The sequence below is a fragment of the Diabrotica virgifera genome, chromosome 7 (genome assembly GCF_917563875.1).
Source record: "Diabrotica virgifera virgifera chromosome 7, PGI_DIABVI_V3a".
In the NCBI taxonomy this organism is placed as follows: domain Eukaryota; kingdom Metazoa; phylum Arthropoda; class Insecta; order Coleoptera; family Chrysomelidae; genus Diabrotica; species Diabrotica virgifera.
The window spans coordinates 137,440,825-137,458,156 of NC_065449.1; the positions used below are offsets into that span (position 1 = coordinate 137,440,825).

General features: G+C 30.9%; 1 long non-coding RNA gene across 1 annotated transcript; it reads right to left on the bottom strand.

Moving 5' to 3' along the window:
- Positions 1-15,401: 15,401 nt before the first annotated feature.
- Positions 15,402-16,757, bottom strand: LOC126888051 (uncharacterized). The gene is made up of 2 exons (XR_007699367.1): positions 15,670-16,757; positions 15,402-15,570 (listed from the first exon to the last, which is right to left on the bottom strand). It is a non-coding gene; the product is annotated as an uncharacterized LOC126888051 (long non-coding RNA).
- Between the last annotated feature and the right edge of the window lie 575 nt (positions 16,758-17,332).

Genomic DNA, 17,332 nt, shown 5'->3' on the forward strand with positions numbered 1-17,332 from the left:
TTTATCTGTTGAAATATGTACCTATTTCTAAATAGTTTAAAGGATGGGGACCTATACCTACTATTGGCTCCGTGCATCTCCCCTCTACTTACAGTCACATGACACGCTGTCAGATTTTGTAAGGACGTTTTAACATTGAGTCTTATGGGATTATTTTGTTAATAGAAATAGAAATATGCTTTATTGTCATGAAAAATTTAACAATTTTATAGACAAAGCTTACAAGAATCATAAATAAAAACAATAACAAATACAATTTACTAAAATTATACAAATCGTCAATATAAATAAAACATAATAAAGTCAAATAAAAATCAGTAACAATCTATTGCAAAATTAAAAAAAATTGCAAATTGCGTAATCTACCTTAAGAAATTTAATAAGTAATTTAATAAGTTATGCTGCTGCATATGACACTCAAATATAGATTAAGATTCTACTTATACATAACAATACTGTAATTTCTTAGTTATTGGTTAAGAAACTCTGCTATTGAATAATATGGTCTTTCAGATAAATAGGCTTTAGTCATTTTACGGAACTTGGGGAAAGATGTTGCAGATTTAAGTTGTAGAGGGAGATGGTTGTATAGTTTTTTTGCAGAATATAATATAGATTTCTTTACTAACTCACTGGACGGGATCGGTAAATAGATGTCAAAAGTAGAATTTCTGGTGGAATAGTCATGTCTAGGTCTTTCTGGAAAAACATGTAGATGTTTACGAATTAAGCAAACAGTTTCTAAAATATATAAAGAAGGTAGTGTTAGAATTTTGTGATCTTTGAAGTAGCTTCTGCAATGTGTTGTTCTTCTGAGGCCAAACAGATATCTGATTGCTCTTTTTTGCAATTTAAAAATAACATCGGATTGAGCAGCTGTACCAAAACCCCAAAAGGGCAGACCATATCGAAGATGGGACTCGAACAATGAAAAGTATGTTATTTTGGAAGAGGCTAAATCCATTTCCTTAGAGACAGATCTTATTGCAAAGCAAGCTGAGGATAGTTTCTTGCTTAACACATCGATATGAAGGGACCATTTAAGGTTGCTATCTACAAAAATACCAAGAAACTTTACAGAATCAATGATACTGATCTGGCTGTTATGAAGAGGCAAGGGTTGAAGAGTTCCTTTATAGGGTAATGCTACTGTTTTATCTACGTTAAAAGAGAGTAAATTAGAATCTGACCAGGATTTTATTGTGAGTAGATCAGAAGTTATAGTAGCATGAAGAGTTGCGATATTTGAGTTGCTCCAAGTGATACTGGTATCGTCAGCAAAAAGAAAAACTTTTCCATCGATTTTTAAACTAGTGATGTCATTAATAAAGATAAGGAAAAGTAGAGGACCCAATACTGAACCTTGCGTTACCCCACATACATTTTTGAGACTAGAGTCTGTATTATTTGCTCTAACCAGTTGTTTCCTATTTTCCAAGTAAGATTGAAACCAGTTCAAAGAAATACCTCGAATTCCATAGAAATCTAGTTTTTTTATCAAAATGTCGTGATTTACACAATCAAAAGCTTTGGCATAATCACAAAAAACAGTGGCAGTGTGGAGATTATTGTTTAATGCTTGATAAACCTCATGTAGTACAGAAAACATGGCATCGGTGGTACATTTATTATTTAAAAATCCAAACTGATTTTGTGATAAAATCTTGTTATCAACGAGAAAGGACATAAGTCGGGCTTTTAGGAGTCTTTCAATAATTTTGGAGAGTACCGGTAGTAATGCAATAGGTCTATAATTGCAGGCAATAGATTTTTCACCACCCTTATGAAGAGGAATAATGATGGCCGTCTTTAAACTTGAACCGTTAAACTTGAATATTTTATTTTGTAGTGATAATAACCGAATACAATTGTTAGAATTCATTAGTTATTAATTTATACTGTAATTTATAGTGCAACAAAAATATTTTCTTTTTCGTTAATAAAGATTTATTGACATAAACTGCGATAGTGAGGTTATGTATACAAAATCAAACTGATAATCAATATTGGAAAGTGAAGAATTTATATCAGATTAAGTGCGTTTTTATTTTCTGTTTATATTAATACATAGTATCACTAGCGTGACACAGCATTTTTTTTAAATATCTCATTTAAACATACACAAAGCGTCCTTATAAAATTTCAAAAAACCGCCACCATGAGCAGGTCGGTCGATTATGCTTTGACACTTTGTTAACGCTCGGAGCGAATAACATATATATTAAAGCAATATAATATATATGAGATATAATAAATACACCCACAGGAGATACCGATACCAGATGTATTTCAGAATATTTATTATATTTTTAGTACAGTAATACCCTGCACTTGCGATAGGTGGGACCGAGCGATAACCATGTAAGTCAAATTCGCGTAAGTCAGGGTGTAATTTTGCATATGTATGTATATAAATTATTTTTGATTGGGACCAGAAGCTAAGAAAAATGGCATATACAAATATAAAATTGTCAATTTAATTTATTTTGATGTAGAAGGCTGCATCAAATCTAATAAAGAGACAACTCAAAGATTTGTTCCCTCCCGCAAAATTTCTTCATAGCAGGCTAATAATTTTTTTATCACTTGTTTGGTAGAAGAAATGCGATCTTTGTTATAGTTTATATTTTCTAAAATTTGCAAGCCCTTTTAAATTAAACTGAGATCTTCAGTCAAGTTTCCAACCGTTATTTGATCTTCAGTTTAAACAGGATCCAAACAATCAAGCTCTTCAATGTCTTGTTCTTCCTCATGCATTTCTATGAGGTCATCAATAGTTAGCTCCCGATTGTGCGAATTCAACAGTTCTTCCAGTGTCATCACTATCAACATCTTAAATCGCATTACTAATTTCATAAAAATAACAAACACCCACTCGCAGACAAAACTGTAGATAAGAAATACCTAATACAAAATAAATTCTAGTGATGTGCTGATTTCGTGCGAAAAGTCCAAATATCTACATTGGATGAGCAATAATATGTGGGCGGTAATTCTATTTCATCGATAACCGAGCGATTGTGTGGCACTCAAATGACTAATTGACAAGATTTGAAAATTGCGTAACTCTGGGTTCGTGTAAATTGGGATAGCGTAAGTCGAGGTATTACTGTATCTCGAAAACATATATACAATGGTGGCAAGTAGTGTTAATTTCTTGTTAGATTTTATTGAGAGTTCATCTGAGGATGATCAGTGCCGGATTAACCATTAGGCGGACTAGGCGGCCGCCTAGGGCCCGGGCACTGGATGGGGCCCGCATCCCACACAAATGCATTAATTAATATTTAGTTATTTAAGCAGTTATTTAAAAAAAAATTAAAATGTTAAAAAAATCAAATAGGGCTAACAGACAAAAAAAAAAAAAAAGAAAATTGTTAATTTATGATTTCCAATCAAACTCAGTTTTTTGCTTTGTTTTTTTTTTCAAATATCAGAAAAATACAACCGACTTCAAGACAAATTAAGCAGTTATCTTCAAAGGCATTTTTAAAGTTTATGTTCTAATATTCTAATCATTCCCTCAATTTGGTAATCACTTTTGCAAGCAAATTTTGATAAAAGCTGGTAATTATTTTGGTGTGGTACGTTTTTTTTTCAATTTCTACGCACCGATGGGCCTTATAGTCCATTCATTCACGGTAAAATATTGCAAAATCTCCGGATTTTAAAGAACCTTTGGATTTGAAACCAGAGCTTGGATTGACATGAAATTTGGTATAAGCATAGCTCATATGTCAAATAAAAAAGTGATATTGTGCCAATGTGTGTTTTTGCTCTACGGTTAAGTCCACCCCTTCTCGGGGGTGAAAAAATATACCGTCAAAATACGCCCGGAAGTGGATAAACTGACTAATTCTAAGCAACTTTTGTTCAATAGAGTTTTTTCATCAAGTCATTTGAATCTTTTAGACGGTTTTTCGCAAATAACTCAAAAAGTAAGTATTTTATCGAAAAAATATTCTTAGCAAAATATAGGTTTTAAAAAATTGAAAAAAATGGTGTATGTGTGTAGTCTGTAGACCCAGTAGAAGCAGAGTTGTAGCTAATGAAAAGTAGGTTCTTATTCGTCAAATTGCAAATCGAATATTTCAACGTGAAATAATCAAAAAATGAAGCAATTTTCATGGCAAACTCTTCATAACTTGTTTAAATGTTTTAAAAAAGGATCATTCTTGTTTAAAAAAAAATTCTATCATAAAAAGTAAGCAAGATACGCTCAGAATAAAGTTGATCCCATTTTTTGGGTAAAAAAAATTGGTGAAAATAACCCTCTAATTAGCATCCCAAATGAAATTAATCCTTACCGCTTCACAAGCTACTTTACTTATGTATTGTTTGTATGCTCTGTAAGTTTTATCGGTATAAAGTGCTTATATACTTATAAAAGGGCTGTAGTAGAAAGGGCTTGAACAAGTCACTAATCACGAGTGTGCAAATTTTTTTGTTTGGCTTAATGCCTCGACAACTATGGCCATTGGTATGGTACAGTGGATTTTTCCAATCAGGAACCTAGTGTAGTGGGTAGTTTGTGTGTTGAGTAAATGTCTTGTTACTTAGCAAAGTCGTCATTGTTTGTGCAAAGAGACGCTAATTGTATCCGAACGTCTGCGGTCCCTTCGGTGAGTACCGATCCCACAAGGATAGAAACTATATTTTAAGCTTTACTTGCTTAATTTTAATACTTGAAACTTGTTAAAAAAAAAACAAAAATAAAACTTTTTTTGACACTTTAAAAAAGTTGTGATGATTTTTCACCGAAAAGTACTACATTTTTTGGTAATTTACGTTGAAATATTTGATTTGGAATTTGTCTACTTAAGTATAAGAATCTACTTTTCATTAGCCCCATTTCTGCTTATACTGTGTCTACATATTTCATACATACACATTTTTTTTTTAATTTTGTATACGCTATATTTTTTCTAAGAATATTTTTTCGATAAAATACTTAATTTTGGAGGTATTTGCGAAAAACCGTCTAAAAAGGTGTTTTTTGTTGAAAAATGAACATATTATTCACTCTCAAATAACTCAAAAAGTATTGATTTAGTGAAAAAACTCGATAGAACAAAAGTTACTTAGATATAACCAGTTATCCATTATTTTAAATGTATGTTTTTTCACCCCCGACGGTGGCACTCATACCCAGGGCAAAATCACATATCGACACAATATCCCTTTTCTTCTTTGGCATATTAGCTGTGGAATATTAATGAGAAGTTGTTGCGAAATGTAAAAAAGAAGAAAAATGATCTTTTTTACATTGTCGTAATTTATTTTTGGAGTAACTACTTCCCAAAACAACATAAATATGTATCTGTAAATTTGTTTTAATAAATGGTCGATATAAAGGGGCCTACTTCTTATGGCCGCCTAGGGCCCCATGATGCCTTAAACCGTCACTGAGGATGATTAGTTCCATTTTGCCCTTTTAACAAAACACAAAGTGAATACAACAACCACAGTTCTTTTTAGTAGACTGAAAAGTGAGAAGGAGTATAGCGAGGAGCGAAATATTTATTTATATACGAGATTACCCATTACAAAACAATATATGCTAACATATACAGTATAAAAATCAATCTCTATAATTTCTTACGAACTAGAGTAAAATTAAAGTCTTAATTACAAGTATACAACGTTGACCGATTTTATCTCAGGATTGTATCTCTTTACAATTCAACTTTTTTCCTAAAAAAAAAGCATCTCACCGAGTCTGTACCAACGTCCTTCTCTGTTAATCTAATAGTTACCGAGATATTCTATTTGTTTATAAGCCAAAAAATTGTTTTTATAACTTTAACCCTTTATCCCCGTAATGTATGTGCTCGACTGACATGAGCGAGCCGTACTGGCAATTTTGTACTCACTCGACTCGTGACATGAGCGACCATTAAGAGGCTACAGTAGCGATCAACAGGTAGCAACAAACGCGTTCCAAGATTGCGGCTGTAATATTGAATATTTTGTCGAGATATTTGGCACACATATTCATAATATAATAAAGAATGACGGTACAGAGCCCAAATTGAGAAATATATTAGTATGTGGAAATTACTCTGTAATTAAATACAATATTAAAAAAACGAGCCTGTACCGCCATTAAGAAGAACAAAAAAATAAACTTTCTTCAAATAAACTTTTTTATCCCATGCCTAAATTTCGTGTAATCTTGGAACTACTAAATTTTTTTATTTCTAACAAGAAATAGAACATATAACTAATAAGTATTTAGGCAACATAGAAAAATTATCAGTAGTAATTGCACAAGAGCTCTAAAATTCTATATTAATTTTAGAGATCGAGTGCAATTTGTTGCGATTATTTCATGAATAAAACTGTTCAACACCAAAATTTTATTGTAATTTATTTCAGGGCCCCGCAAGGCTGATTGGCGCCCGCGTGCGGGACATATTTTAGCGCCCTTTAAATTTACTATACAGGGTGAGTGGGGAGGAACCCACCAAACTTTAAGACTGTATAATATACCTAAAAATAATCAAAAATACCTCATATGTTGTTATTCGATTTTCATTTGTTTCCGAGATACGGGGTGTTAAAATTTTTCTTACAAAGTGACGATTTATTTATTGCTCTAAAACCGGTTGAGGTGTGCAAATGAAATTTGGTGGGTTTTAAGACATAGTTGGTGCACAGGTTTTGACACACAATTAAGAATTTTATATTCACCATTGGCGCCCGTACGGGTAATAGTCTAAAATTTTTGAAACAAAAAAAATAGTACAATTTCTGTACAGTACCTGTTCAATTTCTGACAAACAATCTATCTTCATGTTTGTTCATACGACGCGACGCTTCATTTTCATGCAATAAATAAAATATCTTAACGCTTACAAAGTATTCGAAATAAGTTTCTACACGTTCATATAGAAACTTTGTCGAAAACTTTGTAAGCGTTAAGATATTTTATTTTTTGCATGAAAACAAAGTGTTGCATGAGAAAAATGGAAGATAGATTTTTTTGTCACAAATTAAACGAGGAATTCAAGAAAGATTTTTAATTTATAATTTTTTCTCATTTTTATCTTTAAAAAATTTAAGACTATTACCCGTACGCGCGCCAATGGTGAATATAAAATTCTTAATTGTATGTCAAAACATGCGCAATAACTATGTCTTAAATCCCACCAAATGTCATTTGCACACCTCAAGCGGTTTTAGAGCAATAAATAAATCATCAGTTTGTAAGAAAAATTTTAACACCCCGTATCTCCGAAACAAATGAAAATCGAATAACAACATATGAGTTATTTTTGATTATTTTTACGTATATTATTAATATTATATATACAGTCTTAAACTTTGGTGTGTTCCTTCCCCTAAAAAAATTTAGTGTGATTTTTAATAATTGCAAACATTTAATTTAAAAGAAACTTTTTATTTATTTTAAGGGACTGTCGGTCCTCGCAAATAGCGTTATCGTTCATTCTGCGTTTAAATTTTTTTATAATACTTATTAGTTTTCTCAGGATTCGAAAAAAATGAATACATTTAAAACACATTGAAAATTTTGACAGGCGACATTTTGCGCATTTCCCCTTAAATTTTTTGCTACGTGCACCCTGCACATTAAATTAAAAATATACATTTAAGTAAATACAGAATAATATTTTGTCATTTCAAAGTTTCCAAAAAAATTTTATACAGGGTGTCTACATAACTAGGAACCATATGGGAAACTGTTTTATTATTAATTTTACGAGAAAAAGTTATTTTTCATAAAAAGTTCTGCATTGTCTAGAACTCAGAATGCAACCATCAAATATCAAATTTTATGAATCTTATATGAGGTATGTCAAAAAATATGAATTTCGGTCAAGAGCAAAGTACATATACGTTTAGTTTTCACAATATTGAAAAGTTGTTATGAAAAGTTGTTCAGCATTAAAAACTATGTTTCTATATGCAATTACATCCTTCTAATTGAAATATATTGTGATCTAGAAAGGCACTTTACTTTTGATCGATGTATAAAATTGAAAAAAATTGATAGGATTTGATGGTTGCATCTTAGATTTTAGACCATGCAAAGCTTTTTAGAAAGAACTTTTTATCGTATATTAATAATTGTACTTTTCAACAACGCCCTTTTCATTTATTAGAAATAATGTGATAAGTCTTTTATTATTAATAATTAGCCCTTTTCAGTTATTACAAATAATGTGATAACTCTTTTATTATTATTAATTAATTAATCAACAATAATAGAAGAGTTATCGCATTATTCGTAATAAATGAAAAGGGCGTTGGGTATCTGTAATTTGAGAAAAAAAATTTCAATTAAAAGGATGTAATTGCATATTCAAACATAGTTTTTAATTAATTGAAAAAAAAAATTCCATACTAATTATTTTCGATATTGTGAAATATGATCGTATCTTGATCGAAATTCATATTTTTGATACTCATAAGATTGACACAACTTTATATTTGGTTGCTTTTAGTTTTTAGACTATGCAAAGCATTTCATGAAGAATAAATTTTTTCCGTAAAATTAATAATAAAAAAGTTTCCCATATGGTTCCAAGTTACGCAGACACAATGTCTTAATTATTTTCTTTTTTTTTCAAAATAAATTGTAAATTGTTGATTTTATTAGAGGAAACCCGATTATAATTATTTAAATTGAATTATTATTATTCTATGCAATGATTATGATACTTACCATTTTCACAATTAACTTAATTTTCACACCACTTAAAATAACAACAAATAAAAAAGATGGTCCAATATTTTTTACACGAAAACAAGAGTTTAAAATCAGTGCAGAACAAACCCAACGGATATTGGCAATAATAGTCGTAGGTAATTATTAAACAAATATAAAATAAAATTTTAAACCTTTCACTGCAGGAAACCACCCCTTCACCAGTAACAGTAAATAATGTTTGTGCCTAATAAACGCATAGACGGGAAGGAAAATATATTCAAGTCAAATACATAATCATAATTCATAGAGTATTTGTTTACTTAAGGGTAATTATCATAAATTCGAGTAAAAGATTCACTTTATACGAGTAAAACTGCTTGATCTAGCAAGTTGTGTTTTTGTTGGAGTAAAACTGCTAAGTTGCGTTTTATGGGTGTTAATTATTTATGTTTCTACTCGTCAAGGAGTATGCCAAGCGTAATTCAATCTACTTCAAAGATAAAAATTAGGAAGGAACAACAAAATATAATATATTTTTGACGGAGTAAGTTCAACATTTCAGGACGGAAATAATTGTTTTTTCAGTAATAACACAATATTTGACTTTTGAGATTTCTCTAGCTGTTTATGAAATAATTTAAAATTATAGGTATATAAAAAATGATTATTTCATTTAAAATAAATATTTATTATTGCCCAAACCTTCGGTTTGGCGCCCCTTTGGGATTACGCCCGCGTGCGCCGCACGCGTTGCACGCCTGGTTACGGGTGCCCTGATTGATTTATGTAAGTACAAATTAGTACAATTAAACACACAGTTGTTATAAATATTAATTTGACGGTTGAAAGTCATCACTTTTATAATTTTTAAAACATTCATTGTATTTAATGTCACTGAATGTATTTTTTCGTAGCAACGAAGGGCATCTGACGTAATATACTTGACGACGGGAGATTATCAAAAATTATCGATTTAATTTAGATTTATGTAGCTTTCTATTGGTCACAATCTCCTATGAGTGAAATAATCACTGTCATTTTGACAAACCTGCATCAGATTTTCTCTAATCTGTTCAGTGCAGTAGTATGTTAATTTAAGAATTCGTTATTGTTGTTTCATAGGAAAGTAGTGTTTATTGATAGTTAATTTATTATATTTTTGTTGTTGTTGTATAAGTTGTTGGCCTCTTTGAAAGAATATACTGTTGTTAATTGTGAGTTTTAGGTATATGTAGGTAGGTAGGTAAGTATATTTTACGTAAAAATATTTCGAATTCTAATGCGAGTATATATAAAGTTTTAGGAGGATTTTTTATTCTAAAAATATTATCAATAGTTTAACAAAATGGGAAAAGTTAATCAAACGAAAAATAAAGTGAATCCTTCCAAGAAAAAGTCCATTAAAAACCGTGCCAAAATTATGAGAACATCGAAATTGGAGCCACCACAAATTTTAATAACGTAAGTACCTATGAGAAGTAATCTACTACTGTTGTCATAAATAAAAAAAAGTGTGAGTTGTTTCCCATGAAAATGAAATTCGTAATATGTAAATCTATGTTTAATTAGGTACAGAAATCCTGACTACGGTACAAATGCCAATTTTTTTAGGTAGATATTCATAGTCCTGTCGCCAGAGGGTACAACGGCCTCATTTATTCAGATATATTCATATAGAGTGCCTTTGTCGCTCTATGAATTAAATAAAATAAGACGGCTCTCGTTTCGCTTCACAACGAAATTATTATTTATTATTATTATTTCGTGCAAATATCTATGTTAACATGAAATTTTCACCCATTTTGGTTTATTTTTATAAATATTTATTTACTAATAACAAAATTGTTTTCTATTATGTACTTCCATTTAGCGTGCCTATGAGTTAAATTGTCAAAATATTAATCTTAGATAATAGGTTTGTTCCAACCTTAGAATATAAAATAAACTTTAGGTTCCAACACGACTGAGAACCGTGTACATCTAACGATCACCGTCCTGCGCAGTACCATGGAACGTATTATTTCGTTCCCATGGAACCCATGGAACGTTAATTGTCTAGTAACTAAACGGTAATCTGACGGTTCTTGGTCGTGTTGGAACAAACCTCATGTCAAAGATTACCACTGCTGCCAAAGTTTCGCAGACCTTACGAAAAAAGGTATGATACTATCTCCCGAAGTTGCTACCTGTTGATCGCTACTGTTTGCTCTTAAATTTTAATCTTTTAATTTTTCAAGCAGCTGCGAAGCTGGCATTTGTTTAAAAGCCTATAAATATCTAAATAGTGGTATAATCTTGTACATTTCTTCTTCTTTTACATCTATACCTACCTTTTTTATTGCCAAGCCAGTGTTGTCATTATGAAATGATTATTTTATTTATTTATCTAATAAATTGCAGTAGGAAGCATTGACAAGTGATACATTAATTGTTAAACATCTGTTTTTATTTGAAGTGTAGTGGACTAAATAGCGGTACATAAATACAGTCCGTCAAATATACTTACCGTTGCCACAAAATAAGGAACAAGCAGAAGGCCCACTCTCTTTGGCGGGAGAAGTACGCGCAACTCGTTTGCGTCTGAGGAATCGGCCATTTGTTGAGAGGAAGCAGTGCTGTTCAGTGGAATTTCACCTCGTGTGCATTAGAAAGTTCAGTGGTAGCGTGTATTGTGTATTCACTGTCATTAAATTGTGTTGTGTCACGTTGTGTTGTTATTGTGGAGTTATCGTGTGCTATACATAAATAAATATATTATATACATATATTATTAATAATATAATTATTATTAATAATATTTATATTTTTAATAATAATTATAAATGGTTTATCTAATTTTAGGCAAGATGGGCAAGTCACATCTAGTATGTGCAGCAATAAATTGCAACAGCAAAGCATATAATTGCAATTTGTCTTTTTTCGGTTTTCCGAAAGACAAGGAGAGATAAAAAATACTGAATATAATACAGATGGCAATTTAAGTTGAATTATCAAATAATTATATTATTAGATTGAAGGCCGGTTGTTCGAACGCTAATCAACAATGATCACTATCAAATATTTAATTACTGTCACCAACTGTGAATGTGAACTTTGATTGGGTTGCTGAAAACCTAATTGATTATAATTATGAGATTAGTTAATCAATTAACATAACAGATATTAACATAATTGATTAACTAATTTCATAATTGTAATCCATAATTACGTTTTCAGCAACCCAAACAAAGTTGATATTGACAGTTGGTGACAGTAATTAAATATTTAATAATGATCATTTTTGATTAGCGTTCGAACAACCGGCCCTTTCAAGTTTACTGCTGTAATTCTTAAATTTGTTTTAAATGTATATTTCAAATTCGAAGATCTGAATACATAAATACTATACTAAAATCACAATAAAGATGCACTAGAAATAAACAAACCAAAATACATTGAATGTTACAAGGAGCACTCCCAAAACATGATTTACAATGTACATACATTGTAAATCCCAAATAATGATTCGGGAGTGCTCCTCGTAACATTCAACGTGTCTTGGTTTGTTTATTTCTAGTTCATTTTTATTGTGATTTTAGTATAATTATTAATTTTCTCACCTTTCTGGATCCATCGGAAAAGTAAAAAACTTTCATTACATTTCAAACGGGTCTTTTTACAATTTTTAACAGCACATAATATGCGTCCACCCCTTTTTTCCACTTATATTCACTTTACTTCTAAAATAGTCAAAAAAACTTGCAGTAGGGCTTTTCAACGATTCTCATTTGTTTCGAGCTTTTGTCAAGTGTCGTATAATCCGTGTATCTTATTCTTTGTATTTATTTATTACCTAATTATGTGAAAATTTAAAATTAAAACAAACAATTTATGAATGTCATTTGTTTTTTTTTATACTAATTTTCCACTCAATTAATAAATTCAATTATCAGTTGTTTATTAACGGGGTAACAAAATGTTTTATTGTATTATTTATTATATTTTAATTCAGTACATTTCAATTATATGTTTATCCAGGAATGGAAAAATAATTAAAATTGATTCAAATTAAATTTATTTACGGCAACCATACAGTCGGAAAAATGAAAGAATACCCATGAACGAACATATCAAACACGCTGTATTTTCCTGTCACCGTGTCACAAAGAAAATTGCCCAGCGCAAGTACATGTAATAATAACTATTACATGTACTTGCGCTGGCCAATTATTTTTTGTGTGACACGGTGACAGGAAAATACAGCGTGTTTTATATGTTCGTTCATGGGTATTCTTTCATTTTTCCTACTGTAAACATAATAATATACAATATTTCATGTCCTACTTTTACTTGAAGAATGCACATGAAATTATTTCAAATTTACTAAATTAACGTCTGAATATTTAAATTACGGTTCTGTCGTAGCTTGTCACAAATTTCTCAATCCGAACCTGTGCTTTTCCTCAATACAAATGGCGGGCGCGTACTTGCAAACATCAAAGGCGGCATCCGAGAGTGGGCCTTCTGCTTGTTTCCTATTCTGTGCCGTTGCACGCCAGAGATCTATGTTGACATAGTTGCCAAAGTATAAAAAAATCCTGAATCCATTTTAAATCAAATAGATCTCATAGTTATTGCAAAAACTTCAAAATTTATGTGTAGTTACATTAAGGGGTTAAAACATTCCTGAGGCTGCCAAAATAGTCCGATTTTAATTCTATAAAGTACGTTATTAAAATTGGCAAACTGTTATCTGGTCTAGTTTTTGTTATAATAGATTTTAAAAAATTTTAATATAAAAAAAATTAGATATTAAATCGATTTTAATGAAATTTTGTGTACTATCTTAATGTGTTTAAAAGTTTCAAGGCAAATTCAGGTCCTAAGTGATCAAGAATTATCATGTTTTCATGAACGCTTTACACTTAGCAAATACCAGCATCGTTGCAGTTCCGCCTTGTCTTTAGAAATCCACTGAAAAGTGGTGGATCTAACACGCACCAGTATTAACGAAAAAATTGTTGAAACATAAAAATATATTAAGCTTTGTTTTTAAACCAAGAGGAGTCAACTAAAAAGACAAATTCACACCCAAGAAAGTCACTAGAAATATCAGCATAATATACATCTCTTTTGGTTGATCATATCGGCCTTTGACGGTAATCCATAAATATTATATTATACTAATACGTCGCTAAAGAGTTCTAAAAGCCACTATTTTTATATAAAAACAGACTAAAAATCTAAAAATTAAAGGAATAACGCAGAAAATACAAAAAATCGCCGATATAACTTAATTAACCAATGAAATGTCATTAATGTCAAAATTTGATAAATGTCATCATTGTCAAAATTTGATAACAGTGGAATAAACTTGCCTTGAGGTTGGACCAATTACAAACAAGCTTTACAGCGCGGAAAATTTGAATCACTCGTCTTGGTTTAAAAATAGACTATAGCTGGCATAGAATTTAACTACATACAGACAAATTCAACCCAATTAACTCGACAGTTAAGAAAATTAAGGGAACTTATTGCACATAAGTTATTAGCTATGTCTTTTATTTAGTTTGGTTTGGGTTGATCTTTTTTATGTCTTTTATTTGGTGTTTCTGATAACCCAAATGCTGTTAGAGCCGCACAAGACTTCTCATTATTTTGTCAACTTTCCTGTTTTCGACTTAAACTAAAATACCTTCTTCTTTACGTGCCATCTCCGCGACGGAGGTTGGCAATCATCATGCCTATTCTGATCTTAGATGTTGCTGTTCTGAATAGTTGGTTGATGTGCATCCGTACAATTCCCTCAAGTTACGCACCCATGAGATTCTTCTCCTTCCTACACTTCTCTTGTCCTGGATTTTCCTTTGTATAATTAATTGAAGTATGTTGTATCTCTCATTTCGCATAACATGCCCCAGCTGTTGCAGCTTTCGTGTCTTGATGGTTTCCAATATTTTCATTCTTTTGTTGACCCTTCGCATGACTTTGTTGTTTGTTACATGCTCGGTCCATGCGATATCTTCAGGATTCTTCTATACACCCACAGTTCAAATATGCTTCCAACTTTTTAGGAGTTGACGCGTTAAGTGTCCATTCTTCTATCCCGTAAAGCAGAGCCCAGACAGCACACAAGATCGTAAAGACGTCTTTTTTATGTCTGTTAAATGTCTGGACGCCTAAAGACCTAAAGCAGACATCTTCTAGATGTCTTCTTTTAAACATTGTAAAGATATCTAATGTCGACATCGTTAAGACGTCTTATGAAAGTCTATATAAGATCAAATTTTTTAAGAAAAGGTATTTCTTTAAAGGTGTAATATTTTTTTTAATCCGATTTAAGAAAAACATAAAAATTAACATAGAATCTAAATAAAAACTCCACTTTTTTTCGATTCGAAAACTGGAATATCTCAGTGGAGTGGAGGAGATTTCACGTGACCAAAAGTGTGATCACTCATCATCATCACTCCGCCATTTTGCTACTACATTTTAGTCACAGATCACCTACCTCCTCTAGATGTTTCACGATAACGCTTTGGTTAAATATGAAAAACAGCGCTCCATGCCGCTTGTATCGGAACTAATTTCAAGCGGGAATTTCAAAATGTAATTTTGGTGGGAAGAAAATGTTAAGTTAAAATATTTGTATAGTTGAAAAAAAAAATAATTTGGTTTTAAAATATGCAAATTATTTTTAATTTCAAATATACAAAATACCATTTGGGAAAAAATAAGACATGACAACGTATTTTTATTTATTTATTTAATACCAGCAAAACCACTTTGTATATACTTTTTTACAAATCGTATCTTTACAAATGAAATTATTAATAGTTATCTTCCAAATACTTCTACAAAAGGGTATCTCAAATGATTGAAACATGTGTGCATCTCTACTTGTTGAGGACTTTCAACTAAAACAAAAAATTAATATAATTGATTTAATAATAACCATATTCATTTCACGTAAAATAATTTGTATTAATTATATATTTTCTGTAGGGGTTACTTACTTGGTGTTACATTCGTTTGCTTCCCTACACCACTAACTTTGTTACTTGTTCTCTAATAACAAATACTTGTTGAACTCACCATGCAAATGTAAGCTAGGAATTTGATCTTCCTATGGATCTTCAAATCACATTCGTTTTGTTTCAAAAACTGTATTTGAATCCATTTTATCTAAATCAGGATTTTTTATTATTGCTAACAATCAGATAAACATTTTTACTGACAACGAGATAAAAGATAAAGGCATACTGAGATACTGACCATAGATTAATAATATAGTATTACCGGATAGATAGGCAACTCACTGTAAAAATTTGGTTCCTTTCGCCACTTGCGACCGTAGTGTTAACTAATCACCATTTGGCGGGAAATTTAAATGGACAAGCATTAATTTCATCCGTTCAGCGCCTCTTGCGGGCCCTTTCGTTACTAATTAAAATATCTTCTTATAATCTCACCTATATTATTAAAATAAAATACCAGAACTTACTAAGCTTGTTAAAGTATTTTATTTAAATAATATCTAAGTAATACTCATAAATTATTCGGAATTCCCAAGTTACAAAAATATGTTATTCTTACTGTCAAATTTAGTAAAGACAGTTTTACATTATGCTATTTTCATGCTAGGCAAGAGCTATGCAAGACAGATCACGCTACTGCGCATGCCCACGTGCTATTTCCATGCAATTCCTGTGCTAGACGAAAAATTAAAACATGTTCTATTTTTCATGCTATTTTGATGCAAGTCCTGTCAAAATTCATGTTGCCAATGTGACAAAATTTATAGTTTAGAAAAAAACTTAACCTTATTGTGTAAGTTTAAATGGTATTTATTGGATGTAATAATTTGTGGTTTATATTTGAATATATTTAATTATGGACTGAAGTTTTTAAGTGAAATATCTAAAGTTAATATTTTGATATATTTCTTCTATTGGCAACAATGAAAGTGGTATCTATAATTGCACAGAAATAGCTCCGATGTAAAAAGGTCAGGGTAGGCAAGAGATATGCCATGCACGACGGACTTGCATAGCATGAGACTTGCATAGCCTTGATGTAAAGCTGCTTTAAGGAAAAGGGATATAAAAAAAGTTATGACAATGTTTTTCTAAATATAGGTACGTGTATTTATTTGTTGTTTCAGATAAAACAGTTATAAACTAATTACTATTTACCTATCTATGCATTTTTCTAACTTTTCTATGATTTGTACACAACGGTACACAACAATAATAAACCATGTTCAGTTTTTTTATTAACACAACACAAAAGTTCTTTCGTTTCGTAACTAAAACAAAACTACACTTTATCAACGAAGGATAAGGAACCAACTTAAATTGAAATTACTAAGAACAAATCGTTAAAGGTAATACAATAAAAAATAAAAACTGTAAACTAATGGAAAATTTTTTCCACTGTCATTACTTTTGACAGAATTGACATTGCCGAGTTAAGCCTCGTTTGATTATTTTATTTATGACATTCAGATATGGCGTCAACATAAATGATTGGTTAAAGTCTTCGTGAGCGAGATAGGCTGTCATTTCTCTTTATTAGCTGACGGTAGTGAAAGTGATGGGGGAAATTCCCCAGTTTGTTCATATAAGATTCCGGGGCATGGATACTGACTACTGACAATGATGACAATTGACAAATTAT